This window comes from Mytilus californianus, unplaced genomic scaffold, assembly GCF_021869535.1.
Source record: "Mytilus californianus isolate M0D057914Y unplaced genomic scaffold, xbMytCali1.0.p SCAF_11, whole genome shotgun sequence".
Taxonomy (NCBI): Eukaryota; Metazoa; Mollusca; class Bivalvia; order Mytilida; family Mytilidae; genus Mytilus; species Mytilus californianus.
Window position 1 is genome coordinate 71,877,427 of NW_026262593.1, and position 21,035 is coordinate 71,898,461.

The 21,035-nt window shown below is 33.7% G+C and overlaps 1 long non-coding RNA gene across 1 annotated transcript; it reads left to right on the forward strand.

The window, feature by feature from the left end:
* On the forward strand, positions 1 to 19,977 carry LOC127720661 (uncharacterized). The gene is made up of 6 exons (XR_007990915.1): positions 1 to 676; positions 1,024 to 1,135; positions 13,141 to 13,242; positions 13,921 to 14,227; positions 17,949 to 18,055; positions 19,885 to 19,977. It is a non-coding gene; the product is annotated as an uncharacterized LOC127720661 (long non-coding RNA).
* The last annotated feature ends 1,058 nt before the right edge of the window (positions 19,978 to 21,035 follow it).

Below are 21,035 nucleotides of genomic sequence, written 5' to 3' on the forward strand. Positions count from 1 at the left end.
TAAAACGAACTATTTCAAGTTGGTTGCATTAACGGTTAATATTGCATATAATGTAATCTGGAAATATATAAGCGAAAGAATACTTGATTCCTTAAGTTTTGAATCATTTCTGAATGTAAAAAAGGAAAAGCACAAGTTGGTTCACTTGTATGAAACAAAAGATTGCTGTGAATGTTTGTCGGAAAAGATAAATGGACAAAGATTGATATCAAGAAAACAATTACTCCTATTATATAATTCAGATGAAACACAGCAGATTAAAAGTCACATTAAATATACTGGCGGGAAAATGTCCCAAACATGCATCTGTAATTATTCTGCAATAGAAAAAATTAATGTGAAAATAGTTGATATCACACTCGCCAACCATATAATTCAGCAATGTGGAAAGCACGAGTTAGGGGTAAATAATTGGATAGAACAAATCAAAGACGTGCGAAACGAAATTTTCCATTTATCAGATATACAAAAATTAACAGACGAAAGATTTAGCCGGAAATGGACAAAATTAGAAGGATCCATATTGGGAATAGCGCAACTAATAGACACTCATTATGCCGAGCAAATTAAGAACAATATTCTGCAAACAAAAACGCTTTCTTTTATTCCTGATTACATGTTGAAGTATGAGATACTATGTCGTGACTACTGGAAACATAAATGTGCTGAATTTGAGGTAAGATATTGAGGTATGGTCATATATTAAAAAAATAGTAATTTGTTTTTCACAGGATGGTCCCTAATTGTTACTCAAAAACTATAACGCAAACGCTTAACCATGAAAATTGTATTCTTAAAAACTATGTCGGCTCATGATTAATTTTTTTTCAGTGTAATTTCCATTGAAACTTTAGAAAACATGATAATAATAATGATAATAATAATAATAATAATAATAATAATAATAATAATAATAATAATAATAATAATAATAATAACAATGATGATGATGATCGATATAAACTTGTTTTATCTTTTCATATTACTTGTTTTATCTTTATATGTATATGATACTTTATGAAGAGAGTGCAGATTCTAGAAATTGAACAAAAATCAGCCGAACTTCACTTTCATGTGCCAGAAATTTTCAATAAATCCATGAAAACAGACTGCCAGACAACCATGAACAAAATACGTAAATATGCAGAGTAATAGTCAATAACAAATGAGTTTTTACTTCGAAATGCGATATGATAACGGGACTTCAGATATAAAAGGTTTGAGCTTTTCAAAACACCGCCATATGCCGTACAAGTATATGTCTGTCCAAAGCCAGGTTCATATAATTCAGTGTTTGTCGTTGGTTACTCTTGGCATATTTGTTGTATCAAGATTAAGTAGTTTGTTTTTTTTTAGTTTATATAAAAAAAAAGATGTGGTATGATTGCAAATGAGACAAATCTTCACAAGAGACCAAAATGACATAGAATTTGACAACTATTGGTCACCGTACGTCCTTCAACAATGAACAAATAATTAGATTTTTTTACACGCATTCATGTCACACACAGTATTTTTTTTCCTCATTTCATGGTATGTGATGGTTTTGCGAATTTTTGAAGATCATACGGCGATATATAGTTACTAACATCCACGTACTTGGGTCTCTGGTGAATATCTGTACCTATTTTGGTAAATAGTTTAAACATATTTTTATATAATTGCAATTTACGAATGTTAAATTTGAACAAAATATGATATTCATTTGTCTTGGCTTTTTAGTGAATCATCCAAAAACGTCCTTTTAATTAATGTAAAATTGAGAATGGAAATGGGGAATGTGTCAAAGAGACAACAACTCGACCATAGAGAAGACAACAGCCGAAGGCCACCAATGGGTCTTCAATGCAGCGAGAAACTCGCGCACCTGGAGGCGTCCTTCAGCTGGCCCCTAAACAAATATGTATACTAGTTCAGTGATAATGGACGTCATACTAAACTCTAAATTATACACAGGAAACTAAAATTAAAAATGATACAAGACTAACAAAGGCCAGAGGCTCCTGACTTGGGACAGGCGCAAAAACTGCGGCGGGGTTAAACATGTTTTTTTTAGATCTCAACCCTACCCCTATACCTCTAGCCAATGTAGAAAAAACAAACGCACAACAGTACGCACAGTAAAACTCAGTATAAGAGAAGTCCTAGTCCGATGTCATAGGAAACAAAAGAAAATAAACAAAGTGACAATAATACATAAATAACAACAGACTACTAGCAGTTACTGACATGCCAGCTCCAGACCTCAATTAAACTGATTGAAAGATTATGTCTTCATCATATGAATATCAGGCACAATCCCTCCTGTTAGGGGTTTAGTATTATACCGTCATAAAATATATGAGAAGAACATAACCCGTGTCATGCCAACAACTGGTTTGAGAATAGATGTGTTTAATTCCGATGCAAAGACCTTATAAGTGAATCAATATTAAAGCCAAAATATGCAATCTTTAATGACCTGACAACAGTATCGTAACTCTATCCCTTCTTAATAAGTCTGTTTAAAGGTTTTGTTAACTTTTGAGGGGAAAACTGACATTTTTTGTGCTTTGTAAAGAATATTACCATAAAAGATTTGATGTGAAATACTCGAACGTATAAGATGTCTGCATGTTGAGTTATATTTACGAATGATGTCCTTATACCGATGATAAAATTTAGTAAATGTTTTGACTAGTTTATGATATCGAAAACCCTGGTGTAATAATTTTTCAGTAATACATAAATTTCTCTCGCTAAAATCTAATACGTTGTTACATACACGAGCAAATCGTACAAGTTGAGATATATAAACACCATAAGATGGTGACAAGGGAACGTCACCATCTAAAAATGGATAATTAACGATAGGAAATGAAAAATTATCTCTTTTATCATAAATTTTGGTATTAAGCTTCCCGTTAATGATATAGATATCAAGATCGAGGAAAGGACAGTGGTCATTGTTAGTATTAGCTTTATTTAAAGTAAGTTCAACAGGATAAATTTCTTTAGTATACATACTGAAGTTGTCATTATTGAGAGCCAATATATCATCCAAATATCTAAAAGTATTGTTACATCTTTGTATCAGATGTTGTTTCAATGGGTCTTTGCTGATTTTAGTCATAAATTGTAACTCATAACAATACAAAAACAGGTCCGCAATAAGTGGTGCACAGTTAGTCCCCATTGGAATTCCGATAGCTTGATGATATACGGAATCTTCAAAGCGAACAAAAATGTTATCAAGTAAAAATTCAAGAGCAGATATAGTATCAAAGCATGTCCAATTGACATAGTTCTTTTGTGTGTTGCTACTAAAAAATGACCTAAAAGAGTTTGAACATATGTGTATTCGCATTCCGACTTTTTAAATGCCCATTTAATTAGGTGTGTGAATTTTTTTCTTAATAAGAATATGAGGCAAAGTGGTATATAGGGTAGAAAAATCAAAACTTTGGACAGATTCAAAATCACCAATATATGCATGCAATTTATCAAGTACTTCAAACTAGTTTTTGACACTCCAAAAGTAATTAATTACACTATTTTCAAAGGCTTTATTTGAACAATTTATTATCAGGTTTTTGATTGTACCAAGTGTACTAGTAAGTAGAATAGACAATTTAGTAGTGGAACAATGACTTGAAGACGAAATAAATCTATATTTGTAAGGTGATTTGTGTAGCTTCGGAAGCCAGTACATAGTTGGGACTTTCATTGTATTTGGTTCTGCTCGTAAAATTCTGTGCATTAAAAATGTACAGAATGCACTTAAACTTCGATTAAAAACGTCCAGAGAAACACACGAAAGAGAGCATAAGATACCAAAAGGATATTCAAACGCAGAACCACTAATTCGGACCTGGCCTGATAGAACATACAAGAAAGAAGAACATATTTAAGCAAAATAGTTCCTACGCATAGCTGTAAATTTGTCAATAAATAAAATATTTGGGCAATTTTTGGTATGAAATGAAGCTTAAGGGCTTGGGACCACTGTTAAACATTGTTAAAAGTTTCTAACAAATAAGTAAAAAAATTAAGTAAAGCTAGGAGGGGATATTTGCCCTGTTGTTTAGATCAGAAGTACCTGTTTTTGCGCTCTAATATACAACTAAAGGTATGTTGAATATTTCAGCACACATCAGGGTAATGTCTAGTTTTGACATGCAATGTCACTATATTTGAACTTATACCGGAATCACACATCAACGTAAAGCACCGACGTACGCCGGGCGTGGTCAAAACCATGTACGCTGCCAATACGCTAGTAATTTTGGACGCATTCAACTTGTCAATCATAACTGTATCGTGTGCACAGCGAGCTTTAAGCGTGTTTAGGGCGTACGAGAAGCGTACATACTGTAAACCAACTAATTTTCGCGAGCGATTTATTTTTCGCGACTTTCGCGAGAAGAAAAATAACGCGAATATAAATCGTCGCGAAAATTTAAAACTGGGATCTTTCCTTGTCTAATTACATCAAGTACATGTGAAAATCACGAAATTGAATCGCCGCGAATTGGGCTAGAAAGGGCTAAACGCGAAATAAAGTATCCGCGAAAATAAGTTGGTTTACAGCTAGCGTTTATCGGGAACGTATGTTTGCGTATGTCTGGCGTTTGTCTTACGTAGATGAAATGCACGCTACGAAGGAAAAACGTCCCTTGAACGTATTTTTGACGCGTTCCGGTCGTACTTTGGACAATTATCCGTGCTTTCGGCGTGTCTGGGATGTGTGATTATGGGGTGTTTGTACTACTTCTGGATACACATGGTCTTGTGTTCCCAAATTTTGTATAATAATTCATTTCGAAATGCCACCCAAAAGAAAGAGGCAGAGGTAAATCAGTTCTTGGTCGTGGCTTGGGCCGTTGGATGATGAAAACGTCAGGAACAAGAAAGAGAGTGCAAAAAAAAAGAATACTGGGGACCAGATTCAACAAGTCAGTCAACCAAGTCTTTCATGTTCAAGTCGTCCTGTTATTCCAGTTTGATTTTTGTCTCGCCTGCTTCGAAAGACGCTGGAGGCGAGACATATGTATAGCTATTCCTGCGGCGAAGGCGGCGGCTGCGTTAACAAGTTGGTGAAAGCTTTATAACTCAGAAGGAAGAAGACCTAGACCATCCATGTTTTATCTATATATGTCTTATGTGGCAAGCTTTCTGTCCGTCACATGTCAGATGTCCTTGACCTCATTTTCATGGTTGAATGACTTTGTTTATTCTGCGACCATTTTTCGTGATAAGTTCAGTTTCTCAGCACATAGAATACCTTGAGTTATGGTAATAGGTCTATAGACTCCTCAGTAGGTGCCCATGTCAGTCTGACATATGTCACTAAACCATGACCTTATTTTCATGCTTCAGTGATCAATTAAGAATTTTATATTCCGAAATGCCAGTAAGCAGGCGAGACATTTTAGCGTGTCCACTCTTGTGTAGACTTTGCACTGCAGACTTTCCTCGTTTACCATGTATCGCAATATTGATGTGCATGAAGTCATACTGTTCCTGTGTACATGGGTGAATTAAGAAGCATGAAAGAATGTTTTCAATTATAACCAAGTCAAGTGAGTGTAAACATAACGTATTAAACCATTTTACAGATGTGATCAATTTTTTAATTATTATTCATGTCTCATATCATTCTGTCCTGCCATGCATCTGATACAGGAGGCGAGTTTATCCAGTGCTTGATAAGGTTCCTCTGCATTCTCCCTCTCTTACTGTCAATATTAGCTGCTGTAACATTCTGGGTATCCTGCAGATTCGGTCTCTGCCTCCAAGCTCCTGGAATTAAATTCCTGTTGATGGGTTGTTCACAGTCTAGGTGTTGGTCCTGAAGCCCAGGATAGCGAATTCTCATCAGATTGTGTAGAATAATGCATGTCTTCACTATCGGACGAACTGTTGATGGGGAATGACCCATTGTTGAGAGGAGAATTCTGAATATGTTGGCAAAAATACCAAAGGCGTTCTCACCAACACGCTTTGCTCGTTATAGTTTATAACTGAATATACGTTCTTCTCTGTCCATTGTCCTATGAGAGTAGGGTTTCATCATCGTCGTTCTTAAGGCAAATGCGGGAACGTCTTCGGTATCATTTGGAAGAGGCTCGGCATCGGGGAAGCATATGCTTCCATCTTCAGCTGCTTCTCTTAATTCGGACTCATTATACATCTGAGCATCAGAATAGGCACCGTTTCCTCAAATGTATGGATAATATGAAATCATCGCAAAATGTTTCATATATGAAGAAATATAAAATCTCATGATAACTTTTTACAAATGCATATATGTTAATTCTTGAGTGACTTACATGTATGCTAAAATAAATGTCATAAAAAAGTGAAAGAGCAAAACTACAGAACTCCAAGGAAAATTCAAAACTGAAAGTCCTTTATCAAAGTCAAAATCAAAAGCTCAAACACATCAAACGAATGAAAAACAACTGTCATATTCCTGACTTGGTAAAGGCATTTCCTTATGTAGAAAATGGTGGATTAACCCTGGTTTTATAGCTAGCTAAACCTTTCACTTGTATGACAGTCGCATAGAATTCCATTATATTGACAACAATATGTGAGATACCGAGGTTAACTAATTTTGCCATGGATGACACATGTTTCGACTTTTTAGGTTTCGTCGGATTCGTTCAATATATATATATATATATATATATATATATATATACAAGTCTAAATTGAAAACAACGTTCACACCTATGATTGCGTTGGATAAAAACCGCAATTTTTATACGTGTGCATGCAAAACAAATTTCTTGTTAGAGAGGTCTAAATACAGCACAAACAACATTTTCCAAAAGACCAAAAAAGTGACAAAGTCTATTTTCACAAAACGCATTTGACTAACAGGTCGAACAACAAATGTTCTTAAACCCTGCTGACTGCCTTTGGCGATTGCCAAATAAACGGATCACCGATGTAATAAATGGATCTTTATTATAAATTTAATACAAAACAGAAAACAATAAACTTGCGGAAAAGATGGTATACCGCAAACAAAAGGTGCAAAGGTTTTTGTACACCATATCAGGATTTCGAAAATTAATGTCTCTTCAGTGATGTTAGGAATCGAAACGGTGTTCGGAAAGCCATACAATTTACCTCAATTCAGAATAGACTCTTGAATTTTGAGGAGTCAAAATAGGATGAACGGATTTAAAAATATATATATAAAATATATATATATATAAAAGTCTAAATTGAAACCAACGTTCAAACCTATGATTGCGTTGGATAAAAACCGCAATTCTTATACGTGTGCATGTAAAACAAATTTCTTGGTAGAGGGATCTAAATACAGCACAAACAACAATTTCCAAAAGACCAAAAAATAAGTGAAAAAGTCTATTTTAACAAAACGCATTTGACTAACAGGTCGAACAAATGATGTTCTTAAACCCTGCTGACTGCCAGTAGCGATTGCCAAATAAATTGATCACCAGATCTAACAAAAGGGATCTTAATATTAATTTAATACCAAACAGAAAACAATAAACTTGTGGAAAAGATTGTATACCACAAACGGATCACCACTGTAACAAAATGGATCTTATTATTAGTTTATTACCAAACAGAAAACAATAAGTTTTCGGAAAAGACTGGAATATATACCGCAAACATGAGGTGCAAAAATTTGTACACCATATCAGGATTTCGACCATTAATGTGTCTTCAGTGATGTCAGGGATCGAAACGGTATTTGGAAGGCCATATAATTTACCTCAATTTAGGATAGACTATTGAATTTTAAAGAATCGAAATAGGATGAACGGATCATATAAACCCGAAGGAAAATATGATACAAGCAAAAAAAAATATATATATAAAAGTCTAAATTGGAAACAACGTTCAAACCTATGATTGCGTTGGATAAAAACCGCAATTTTTATACGTGTGCATGTAAAACAAATTTCTTGGTAGAGGGGTCTAAATACAGCACAAACAACTTTTCCAAAAGACCAAAAAATAAAAGGTGATAGATGTATATATATATATATATACACGAGGATATGTTGCTTCGTTTGTGCTGCTCTTTGATTTCCCTTTGTTTTATAGATTGGACGCTTTGCATTTTACGAAGTTGTTACATTAGGTTCTGAAACAGTATTACAAGCAATACAATTTATAAGTTTTTTTCTAACGTTTTAAAGGACTTTTATATAAAATTATATAAATATCTTACCTCCAACATCTGCCCATATAAACTTGTTATCACCATCAACCAAAGCTAGCATGACTATGTAGAAGAATCCCTTATAGTTGTGGTATAATGAACCTGAACGAGCCTGTTTCTTTATGGTAATATGCTTTCCATCCAACGCTCCACAGCAATGTGGGAAATGCCATTTGCGCATAAATTGATCAGCAATTGCTTTTCATTACTCTGGATCATTTGGAGGAGTCACACCATCATCTGTATATTCATCAATAATTGCACTGCATACTGACTACAGACAAGGTGTTACTAGGAACTCTCCAGGAAAATTTCATATCGGCATAGGTCGATTCAGCAGCAAGATGGCGAAGAGTTGCGGCTAGTTTTAACCAAGGATCTAGCGGTTCTCTTTGAATATACAAAACGGAACATTTAAAATTAACATTATAATTGTTTACATTCATTGTGTAATACCATTTTATTTTATTTACTTTTCTAGATTTAATATTGTGTACTTTGTTACGTATTACAGCTTGCAATTGCTTATTGATAATTTATGGACGTTACTCGATTATCAGACAGTCGGACAGTACTATTGCGTACTGATTATTTTACTGTATTCGTAATGACAGAAAACGGACAGTTTTTTAAGCCATAACAAAAAAACCTACCGGATCCATGTATATTGTTTGGAAATCCTATGCTGGATCCTCTGAAGAACTTCATCGTACATTTCTACGGGCATTCACATAAAATTCTTGAAACTGCTTTGATCTTCTTGTCTAAGTTCAAGGAAAATGACATCTGTATCAAACATAAACTTTTAGCTACCTCTTTACAAGCACAACAAAATACAATGAAAGTTCCAACTATGTATTGGCTTCCGAATCTGCATAAACCTTCTTACAAATATAGATTTATTTCGTCTTCAAGCCATTGTTCCACTACTAAACTATCTATTCTACTTACAAGTACACTTGGTACAATCAAAAACCTGGTAATAAATTGTTCAAATGACGACTTCAGTATGTACACTAAAGAGATTTATCCTGCCGAACTGACTTTAAATAAAGCTAATACTAACAATGAACACTGCCCTTTCCTGGATCTTGATATCTTTATCTTTGACGGGAAACTTAATACCAAAATTAATGATAAAAGAGATGATTTTTCATTTCCTATTGTTAATTATCCATTTTTAGATGGTGACGTTCCGGATCCCTTGTCGCCATCTTATGGAGTTTTTATATTTGAACTTGTTCGATTGGTTCTTGTATGTTAAAACGTATTTGATTTCAACGAAAGAAATCTCTGCATTACTGAAAAAATTATTACACCAGGGTTTTTGATATCACAAACTAGTCAAAAAATTTGATAAATTTTATCATCGGTATAAGGACTTCATTCGTAAATATAAATCAACATGCATACATCATATACGTTCAGGTATTTCACATCCAATATTTTATGGTAATATTCTTTACACAAAGCACAAAAATGTCGGCATTCATCTCAAAAGCTAACAAAACCTTTAAACAGACTTATTTTGGAAAGGATATAGTGACGATACTGTTGTCAAATCATTAAGGATTGCATATTTTGGTATTAATATTGATTCACTCATAGGGCTTTGCATCGGAAATAAACACATTTATTCTACAACCAGTTGTTGGCATGATATGGGTTGTGTTCTTCTCATATATTTTATGATGGTATGATACTACACCCCGAAAGGGAGGGATTGTACTTGATTTTCATATGATGAAGACCTAATCTTTCAATCAGTTTAATTGAGCTTTGGAGCTGGCATGTCAGTAACAGGTAATAGTCCTTTGTTCATTCATTGTCATTTTGCTTAGTTTCTTTTGTTACCTATTTTGACATCGGCATGGACTTCTTTTAAACTGAGTTTTACTGTGCGTATTGCTATGTGTTTCTTTTTCTACATTGACTAGAGGTATAGGGGGGGGGGGGGGGGGGGTTGAGATCTCACAAAACATGTTTAGCCCGCCGCATTTTTGCGCCTGTTCCAAGTCAGGAGCCTCTGGCCTTTGTTAGTCTTGTATGTTTTTTTTAAATTTTAGTTCATTTATATGTTTTGGAGATAAGTGTGACGTCAATTATCACTGAACTAGCAGACAATTTTATTTAGGGGCCAGCTGAGGACCACCTCCGGGTGCAGGATTTTTTCGCTGAATTGAAGACCCATTGGTGGACTTCAGCTGTTGTCTGCTCTTTGGTCGGGTTGTTGTCTCTTTGACATATTCCCCATTTCCATTCTCAATTTTATCAACTAATAGTTGGTCATACAATCCGAACTGCTTTCTCTGTGATACCCACGGTTGCTGCCATAGATGTCTTCGCAGACGTCTTCGACGCCTTCTAATACCTTATAGGTATTGGTGCATGTTAAGGTGAATTTGGTCTACATGTTGTAGAGTCATGGCTAGAAGATATACCCTCCTGAATCTCTCCAGGCAATCCATTATAGCAAGTGCCAAACTGAACACTGCTCAACCTTTATATACCATTTTATACATGCACTTGGATATGCAAATTGACGGACATATGCCACCATAAATGTCAGAGCAAGTTTCGTTGAATGTCAGAATACGTTTTTGATACGCCACAGGTGCGTATTATACGTTCATGGAGCGCTGAAACTACTCCAGGCGTATGTTACAAACACTCTCCGCATACGTCCAAGTAAACGTCGAACGATCTCAAACTTATCTGTAGCATTTTTCAACGCGCTTGTAACGTATGTAGTACGAGCGTGTAGCGAACAGGTATACGCTTGACAAACGCTAGAGCTAGATAAAAAATTTTATGCTGCATAAAATGTCCTGGAGTTAAAGCGTTCACCAAGCGTATACCTATGCATTTCGACGTACTTCAAACTTATGCAACGCGTGTCTAACGATTGGTTAGCGTTCCTCTTGCGTGCACCTAACGTATACGGACTAAGTCAATTTTCTCTGTACGTCTGGTGCATGTCGGTCTATACGCCAATGTGTGACGCCGGCATTAAGACTTGAAATTGCAGAATTTAACATAGAACGCAATGGGGCTATGAGTAAGTGGTTTTGTTCCTATTACTGAAATGCACGTGAAATATAAATTTATGAAATTATACCCAGGAGAATCAAAATTTATCACAGTTTTTGTAAGAAATAATGTTGAATTAACATTTATGAAAATCCTAAAACTGCTACAATACGCTATTTCAGCCATTTTGGTCATTTAGCGTGCATACAGTTAAGACTTAACCTAAACTAAAGTTTAACTTAAACTAAAGTTTACATTTTTGCATTACTCTAGACTGATATATAGTAATAAGAAAGCTTTTGGTCAAATTATCTTATGATTTTTTATGTTTATTGGGACTCTTATTGTATCATTTGATTACTTAGGAAATAAGCATATACTTATATAAGAATTCCAACTGTCACATCAAATAAAATTTTCAACCATTTTATGAAGCTTTCTAGTTCAGATAGATAAATTGTTCTTGTTTATCCATGTTATTGCATATTAGTATAGTTTTTTATATATAAAAAAACACCCCACTTCCAAAAAGCAAAGAATTGGAAAAAAAGGGGCGACATGATTCTCAATTATATATGTTATGTTTGGCTACTACATTTATGCTCAATGAACAATATCTGATAAGAATAAGAAATATAGGTGAAAACATTGTTATTTGAGTAAATATTAACACATGAGAACTGGTAATAATGGAAAGAGACTCATATTGGTTACTATTATCATCCATTTGCAATTTTCTTTGTATATCGCATATGTTACTACCAGTCAAATTGAGCTTGAATTCAATTGAATAGTGTTTGGACTAAAGCTTCATGGGGTTTTCTTTGCTAGAAATAGATCATAGGGTCATAGAAGGAAATAAAGTAAAGTAGAAGTCAATATAGCAAGTTTGGTGCTGTTATAGGTATAGAACCACTAACTTAGGCCCGGTCTGAAAGAACACAAAAGAAGTAGTAAACATTGAAACAAAATAACATTGCTGCAATGTTGTCAATAAGTAACATATTTGGGTAATTTTGGTATGAAATGAAAGCGTAAGGACTTGGGATTACATGAGAACCCTTGTTGAAACTTTCTTTTTTATTATAAAAAGAAATATAAAATCAAGATAAGATGTGATATTTGCCCTGTTGTTCAGATCAGAAGTATCTGTTTTAATACTTCTAAGCCTCAGCGAACCAGAGCGCTCAAATATGCAATTTAACCTATGTTGAATTTTTCAGCACAAGTCAGGGTAAGGTATAGTTTTGACATTAAATGACTGTCGCATTAGCTATGAATACTTGAAAATCCAGAGTTTAAGAAAGAAGGCAATGGAGCTATGAATTAGTGGTTTTATTCCTTAAGTCGAAAAAAGCCCTGACATTACCTCACTAAAAGTTAGTATATCTTTCTGGTGGGGTTCGTATTGCTTAGTCTTTAGTTTTCTATGTTGTGTCATCTGTACTATTATTTGTCAGTGTGTCTTTTTGTTTTTGGCCATAGCATTGTCAGTTTGTTTTCGATCTATGAGTTTGACTGTCCCTCTGCCAGGCTCTGGTATCTTTCGTCACCCTTTTTCAAACAATCAATTATTTTTATGATAGGCCTATGCTTATTATTATTATTTAATTGCACTCTGTATATTTCTTTCTCATGTGTATATGTTCTGCTTATTTTATACTTCCCTTAAGAATTTGTATACTACTTTAACAGTTTTCCCTTTGAATACTGCTGAACGTGTCCTCATTTTTATACAGTTAACTTTTATGTGAAAATTACAAGGGACAATTTTGTTAAGCAAAATCTGGGATATTATTTGCATTTGTAAACAAAACAAAAATACGTATAAGTAGAAAGAAATATTTGTAATTTGAATCTAAAGCTTCAAGAAGTGATAATTACTGCTTATAATATAATATTTCATTTTACTTGAACAGAAACCTTTGGAACCATGGTTGACAAGATTAATATAATGATCAACATTTTTGGAAATGAAGAGAACAGGGAAATATTAAAACCCACAGACTTAGAAGGAAATGGTATACATTATCACCAAGGATTAGAATAGATAACAGAAACGGGGAATGTATCAAAGAGACATCAACCCGACCAAAGAACACAAAATATACCAAGGTCACAAATGGGTCTTCAGCGCAGCGAGATAATCCCGCACCCAGAGGCAGGCTATAGCTGGCCCCTTAACAATGATATATACTAGTTCAGCAAAATAGACGCCACTCTTAACTCCGAAACATACAAATGAACCAAAATAATAATAAAAAAAAACAACACAAGACTAGAGGTTCCTAAATTGGGACAGGCGCAAAAATGTGGTAGGGATTAAATATATTTTGGTAGATCTCAACCCTTCCCCTATACCTCTAGCAAATGTGGAACAAACAAACACAGCAATACGCACATTAAAACTCAGTTAGAAATATGTCCGAGCGCAATATTAGAATAAGTAACAGAAGAACCTAAGGAAAATGACAATGATCAACATAAATTAACAAATGACTTCTGCCCAGCTCCAGACCTCATTTAGACTGATCGAAAGATTATGTTTTCATCATATGGTTATTTTAATATTTTAATATTTCTTTGATTGATTAAGAGGGTGCCCTTAGATGAAAAATCTCTAATGAAGTTATCTTTTCAGCAATCAAAACAATTTAAAAACAAACTCTTAATTGTGATCATTATGAAAATTATTTCAGACGTACAGAGAATCCACATACCAGTATTGTTACAACTTGACCTACCAGAATCATGGGATAAACATAAAATTTTTGAAGCAGTAGATGAAATGAGATTAAAAGGAACCCCCGACATGAATATAAGAATTAAAACTATTTTAACTGATGACCTCGACATGATTTCAGAAATAGCTAATACGATACTACGCAATGTTCACGAACTACGTTCAGAAATAAACAAAATTATGTCTAGTATGTTATCAGAAGCCGAAATTACCACAAAGTCATGATGAAGTGGGATTTAACTTGAAAATACCAGACAAAATAGGTAAATGCTGTTTCTATTATTTTAAAAATGTGATCTTCTTTCATTCTGAGAGGTGTAGTTATATACTTTTACAACCGGAAAACCCCCCAAAAAGCGCGTAATAGAAAGGTCCAATTAAAAAGCGCTTTGCTCACACCAACCTGTTTTAAGAGTTGACTTCATCTTAGAACTAAATCGTAGGATCTGACTAAAATCCGATTCAATATGTTGAAATAAATGTTACAAGAGATTTGATTATAGCTATAAGAAATAAAAAATATATCTGTCGTTGCTGAAATAAAGATCAACACATTTTTACTATATGCAATATACAACATGTACAAGCTTTGTTTATCAAAATAATTTGAAAGTTACGGTTTCAAAATTGTCATCAACGATTTAAGATCTCTGAACCACATTGAATCTACATCTCTCCATAACCCGTAAAGTTTTTCGACACGTAGGAAAAACAATATAACTGTTTTGTATTTTAAGCTTGGTCTACGTAAAACAAAAATATTACTGTCACAAAATAGGTTTACCTAACAACTCATAGCGGACCTAATCAAACAGATATTTGAGATAGTAATATTGTAATCTTTGTAATAGGAATACACCTCCGCTAATATATTTTGGTACGATTGGATGTCAAATAACTAAACAATATCCCTAGATTTGTACTTAATAATCTCAAAAGAGAGGCGAAAGATACCAAAGGGATATTCAAACTCATAAGTCGAAATCAAACTGACAATGCCATGTCATGGTGTTCATGTAATCTAGTGATACGTTTTATTCTGTAGTAACATTCGAAGAAAAAAGGAAGGGATTGTGGTAACGACAATTTGATCATATCCGTCGTCATATGTGAAACAGCTGGTATTCCATAACGGTCAACCATCTCGTAAAGGCGTCCGTACAATTTTCGAAGGAATGATATCAACTTCACCACTTGAAACTTTTGATTTAATAGCATCTTTGTCAGCAGCAACCCTCTATCAAAGAAATCATGATAAGAAATGCAAGCTCAAGAATATCGTATAAATCAGAGATATATACTCCATATGCATATGCTACGGGAATGTTGCTACATAGAAATGGATAGTTTACAACTGGGAAGCTAAAATCAGCTTTTTGTCGTAACGTTTTGTTCTCAATCGAACATGTATATGTTGTATCCTTTATTTCAAGTTCGATGGGATAGATGCATTTTCCTTTAATTTTATTTAGATATGAAGAGCACACAAAGCCAACCAAGTTTGCTTGTTTTAACCCGGATGAGACTTTTACGCCAGATATTTTAGACAAATGTTTAGGTAACAATCCTGACTGATAATCATAATCAAGTTTGTTCCTATGTAGATGGTAATAAAAATTTTGGTAGACTATCCTCTCCACTACTTTTACTACAAAGAAAATTAAGGATATAGGTCGATGATTAGTTTGTAGGAGTGCATCTTCTTTCATGAAAATTGCAATTACAATCACTTATTTCCGTGAAGAAGGGTCTTTACCTCCGGAAAACGAATAGTATTATTATCAAAGGTTTTTATTTTTTTATAGGGAGTTGAAAATTATAAGCAACTTTTGACTGATTTTATCTAATGTAGATGGTTTTTATTATTAGAGCAAAGTATTTATTTAATACTTCATGTTTGTCAGTGCCGTCCTTTATGATGTTATCAATGTATTTATTATGTTCGGATGCGTAAAATTGCATTATTTGCATTTGATTTTAATGAAGCCTTTATTATTTTTTACTTCACTTAATATAACCAAATTGGGATATATATCCTTATGTTCTTCTATTGATTTGTCCGTTCGTCCAGACCAATTTCTTTTAAACAAAAGAATGAATATTAACAAAACTTTACATACTTTGTAAGCCGTACTAAACTTGTGCATCTGCTATTTTTTTTTTTAATCAGAATCATTTTCTAGGTTTTCTCATGCCAAAACATTGGATTTTTTAGGGTGAACAACTTCAACTTATGGTTATCCCTTCCGCACCTCATCCTAAACAAGTGTGTGGATTTTAAACTTGCAATGGTTGTTTTGTTTACACCGGTTTTAGTCTTATCTATCCTTTGTCAGGATTAACTGATCATATGTCAAATTATACCTTCTGTCAAGTTTCATGGTTAGAAAACTTACATGACCGATAGTACTGAGTTGGTGATATTTATAGATTAGATAAGAGTCAATTACCAATCCGCAATTTTGTGATGCCTAGTCACCTGATATGATTTATTGTTTAGAAGAAAAAAAAAATGACTGGTGTCATATGTAGAGCTGAATCTGCTTTTAGTGAATTTAGTCTTAGATGCATGAATTTTTTATTAGTTGTTAGTGGCTTTGAACTAGCTGTCAGTAACTGCGAGTACTCTCAAATCTGTACTTAGTGTCTTTTTGTTGTTTGGATGTACAAGTACCCGGCCACGTCCACTTGTAATTGTAGTATTTGTATTTTTATCCATCTGATGAGTTAAGCCTCTTTCAAATGATTTTTATAGTTCGTTCTTATGTTGTACTGTTACACCACTGTCCAATGTTAGGGGGAGGGCTGGGATCCCGCTAACATGTTTAACCCCGCCACATTCTGTATGTATGTGCCTGTCCAAAGTCAGGAGCCTGTAATGCAGTGGTTGTCGTTTGTTTATGTGTTACATATTTGTTTTTCGTTCATTTTTTGTACATAAATTAGGCCGTTAGTTTTTCTCGTTTGAATTGTTTTACATTGTCATTTCGGGGCCTTTTATAGCTGACTGTGTAGTATGGGTTTTGCTCATGGTTGAAGGCCGTACGGCGACCTATAGTTGTTAATTTCTGTGTCATTTGGTCTCTTGTGGAGAGTTGTCTCATTGGCAATCATACCACATCTTTTTTTTTTTTATTTACCCTCCGCAGCACTCACTTGAGATCACCCTCGGTTTTTGGAGTGCTTCGTGTCGCTCAGTCTTTAAATAATGTAGTTTTGTGTATTGTGTTTTGTATACTGTTATTTGTCTTTTGATCGAATTTCCGTTTTTTCTATGACATTGTCAGTTTGTTTTCCAACTTAAATGTTGGACCATTCTTTTGGTTTCTTTCGCCTCTTGTTCATGAATTCTTCATAATGTAGATATGCTTTTATGTTTATTGAAAAAAGGTACCCCTTTTAGATTTTATTGTTGAGGTGACACATATCAGGCCATTGCTTTTTATGAACCGGTTCTCTTATTTTCTCGTTTGAATTTCTCGTTTATATTTTGACATCTCGGGGCGTTTTTATAGTTCACTATATACTGATCGTTTTAATGCCGTACGATTACCTATAAATCTTTAGTTCATGTCATTTTATCCCTGATGGCTATGTATCTCATTGACAATCATACAATATTGTGTTGTTATAAAGTAAAATTAAGCACAAAAATATCATATACATTCATATATCTGATCAAAGGTTATCATCACTATGTTGTGTTTTGTAGACTGCTGTCTGTTGCCTTATATTCATGGCCTTGTCAGTTTGTCGTCGACCTGTGAGTTTCACCATAACTTTGGTATCTTCCGCCCGCTTTTACATGACATAAGTTTAAATAAACTGAGATGCATTATTCATAAATGTCATGCATATCCAAACTACGAAATGTCACATAATCATTAAAAAAGATAAAATGGCAATAATTTTAAATATTAGTTACATTTTGATAATCTTAATTTTTGTTTTCCAAATGACCACCTTTCTACATGATCATTCTAGAAATACCTGGATGGTCAGATTTAGCTGCTGGTATACAAATTGTGGAAGAGAAAGATATCAAAACATGTTCTTTGGATTTTTATAACAAAAAACAAGATAAAAGAAAGGTACTTATTTTTAGTTTCTCTCTCCAATATCTCAATCATTTAGTGCAATCTATTGTCATCACTTATCTATCTTTATTCTATAATAAGTTATGCCATTAAGACATAGCAGGTTATTTTGCAACTAATATTTTCTGTCTCAGAGATTCAAATGAAACTTGTGTTTTACGTGTATTAGTTTATGTATCTCATAAACTCAATTATAATATGTATTATGTTCCCATTTTACAAAAATTGTTCTTCATGAATTCATGAACATTAGTAAATTAAGCAAAACAGTAAAGTTTTAAAATCTCTACATGCACATGATGCAGCAACTTAGTAAAGCCTAATAAGCAAAATAAGCAAATAACTAACTAAATATTGATTAACACAGATTACAACTCTCATCTCAAGTGCTAATTTGAAGACCGAAATAATATATGCGTATATCTTGATCAATAACATCATGGTTACATCATCAAATATTAACCTTAAAATATATATAGATTTATAACTAATGTGTTTAGTGTTTAAAACATGACCTCATAACTATGTTCAATTATGCATTTTAGATGCTAAACATAATAAAGGTTTTACGATTGTAAACAAAAGACAACTTTATCTTTTATTCTTTATTTCATTTCAGTCCATTACAATCTATTGCTTTAGATTAAATGATAATTTGGTTATGTATCACGCTCTTAACATACTAATTACTGCATAAAGATTAACACCACAGATTATTTTCTCATTTCAATCAATCAAACTTACTTAATCTTGCACATTCTGTTAAAAACTCTAAGGCTATTAAAATAATGTAAGGAAAGTATACACAACTGACATTTTAAAGAAATAATGAGGTTTTCCAAGGGTCAGTCATCAATAAAACAACAAAGCAATGCAAAGAAGCAATCTATCATGAAACCGGAATTTGTCTGGTCAGTAAGAAAATTGAAAAGAGAGTGCACAGAAATTTCCCTCCAAAAAAAAACAAGTGACCAAAATAAATATGCATGATACAATTATAGCCTTTGTATGAGGTCGATACAGATACGAATATATCTAACCTGAAAGAAGTTTATCTACTGAAGACGAAGTCTGAAATCGATATACTTCTTTAGGTTTATATATCCTCGTATCGTTCTCATGTAAAGGCTGTAATTGTCATATTAGTATTGCCAGTACGGCTTATTACTCAATCTATACTAGACAAATTAAATACCATTAATCTTTAACTAATTATATAAATAATATAAAATTCATTTTATTCTAATAAATTTAATCAACAACATATAAATATAAATAAATTCATCAGTACAAATTGTCAATTTCAAATGCTTCTCTGCCACACTTAGGCAAGGTCAGCACCTCTTGCCATGCATACATCCCCCGCAATGCGAATCCACATGCTATCAAAAGGTAACAAATGGGGTTAGGACACATTCGTTAAATTACAAAGAAGACGACTGTACCAGTACTTTAAGACCTAAGACTGCTAAAATAACTCACTGGTAAGTTGAGACTACCTATAAATTAGTTAATTACTAAACTTTAATGTCCTTTTGAATTTGAGCTATACATGGTCTTCTCAATCAGTCACTGACTGATTCCAATGAATGAGGAGAACTCACTTCAGCTAGTTTCAACCTGTCTGATATTAAAGTATTGTCATGTGTCGTCAGTAATGTATGTATTGGTTGTAGCTATATCTTGAAAAATTTCATAATTACGACATATATTTGGCTATTTCTTTTTATTTAATTCATATACAATGTCGGAGTTTAGACATTAAAAGAGAGTATTGAAATCAATGTCTTAATGACGAATGCTTCATACCTTCTTTTATCCAGATAGTTGAAATTGAAATTGAAAGCTTATGGAGATCACTTGAAGAATACAAATTTAAATCACCAGCGGCAGATGTTATAGAATCCTTAAAAACAGTGAGTAAGGTTGCCATATTGAAAACGGAACCTTTTAGTTTCCGAGAAACTAATCTCTCTCTCTCTCTCTCTCTCTCTCTCTCTCTCTCTCTCTCTCTCTCTCTGAAGATGTCTTATAGTAACGGAGATGATGAGTCTTATGTAGACGAAACGTGCGTCAGGCGTATAAAATTATAAGCATGGTACCTTTGATAACCCAAGGGAATGAAATCTTACGTTTTCTTTTTCTAAATAACAGTCTAGAAAAGCAGACACTCTGCTGAAACATCTTAAACTATTTTCCTCACTTCACATCTAATTAAGTCTTAAGTAGATATAAGAAGATGTGGTATGAGTGCAAATGAGACAACTCTCCATCCAAGTCAAAATTTATAAAAGTAAACCTTTATAGGTCACAGTACGGTCTTAGGTGTCTGGATGTGCATCAGGTAGATAGCAATTTGAAATTTTACGAATTCCTTATCAAAATGTTTAAATTAATGCTCAGTTCATTTACGTACTATTTTGACCACAATGTTATACCAATTACTTTATATTTGAAATTTAGGAAAAATATTGTTTACCGAATTGGTTGAATTAGCTATTATTTAGATTTTATCTCCATTAATTTTAGTTAATGCAGTGATTATTATGAATGTGTGTTAACATGTGAGGCTAATATTCTAGGAGCACCAGCTATATATATAAATACCAGCACAACAATGTTAAATCTACAACTTTTTGTTCTTCCCTCGCCGGGATTCGAACTCATGCTATTGGGATATCGAGACAACACCGCCTGCACTGTGTGCAGCGCTCTAGATCACTCGGCCACATAGACTGAATTTAAAATTCAGCTTTCGGCGGCCTAGTGTTACCTTTCCTCGTCAGTAGAATGTAGAGTTCTCACACAGTACAGTATATATTAAGCATGAAGATGGAATTGATTGCAGATTAGCTAAATTATCTGTCATGAAGGATCGTAAGATGCAGTCACAGAAATAATTATTTGATTAGTACGTCTACACTAGTGACAACTCTACGACAGATCCATCCATTGGAACACTAGTGAAGGTGAT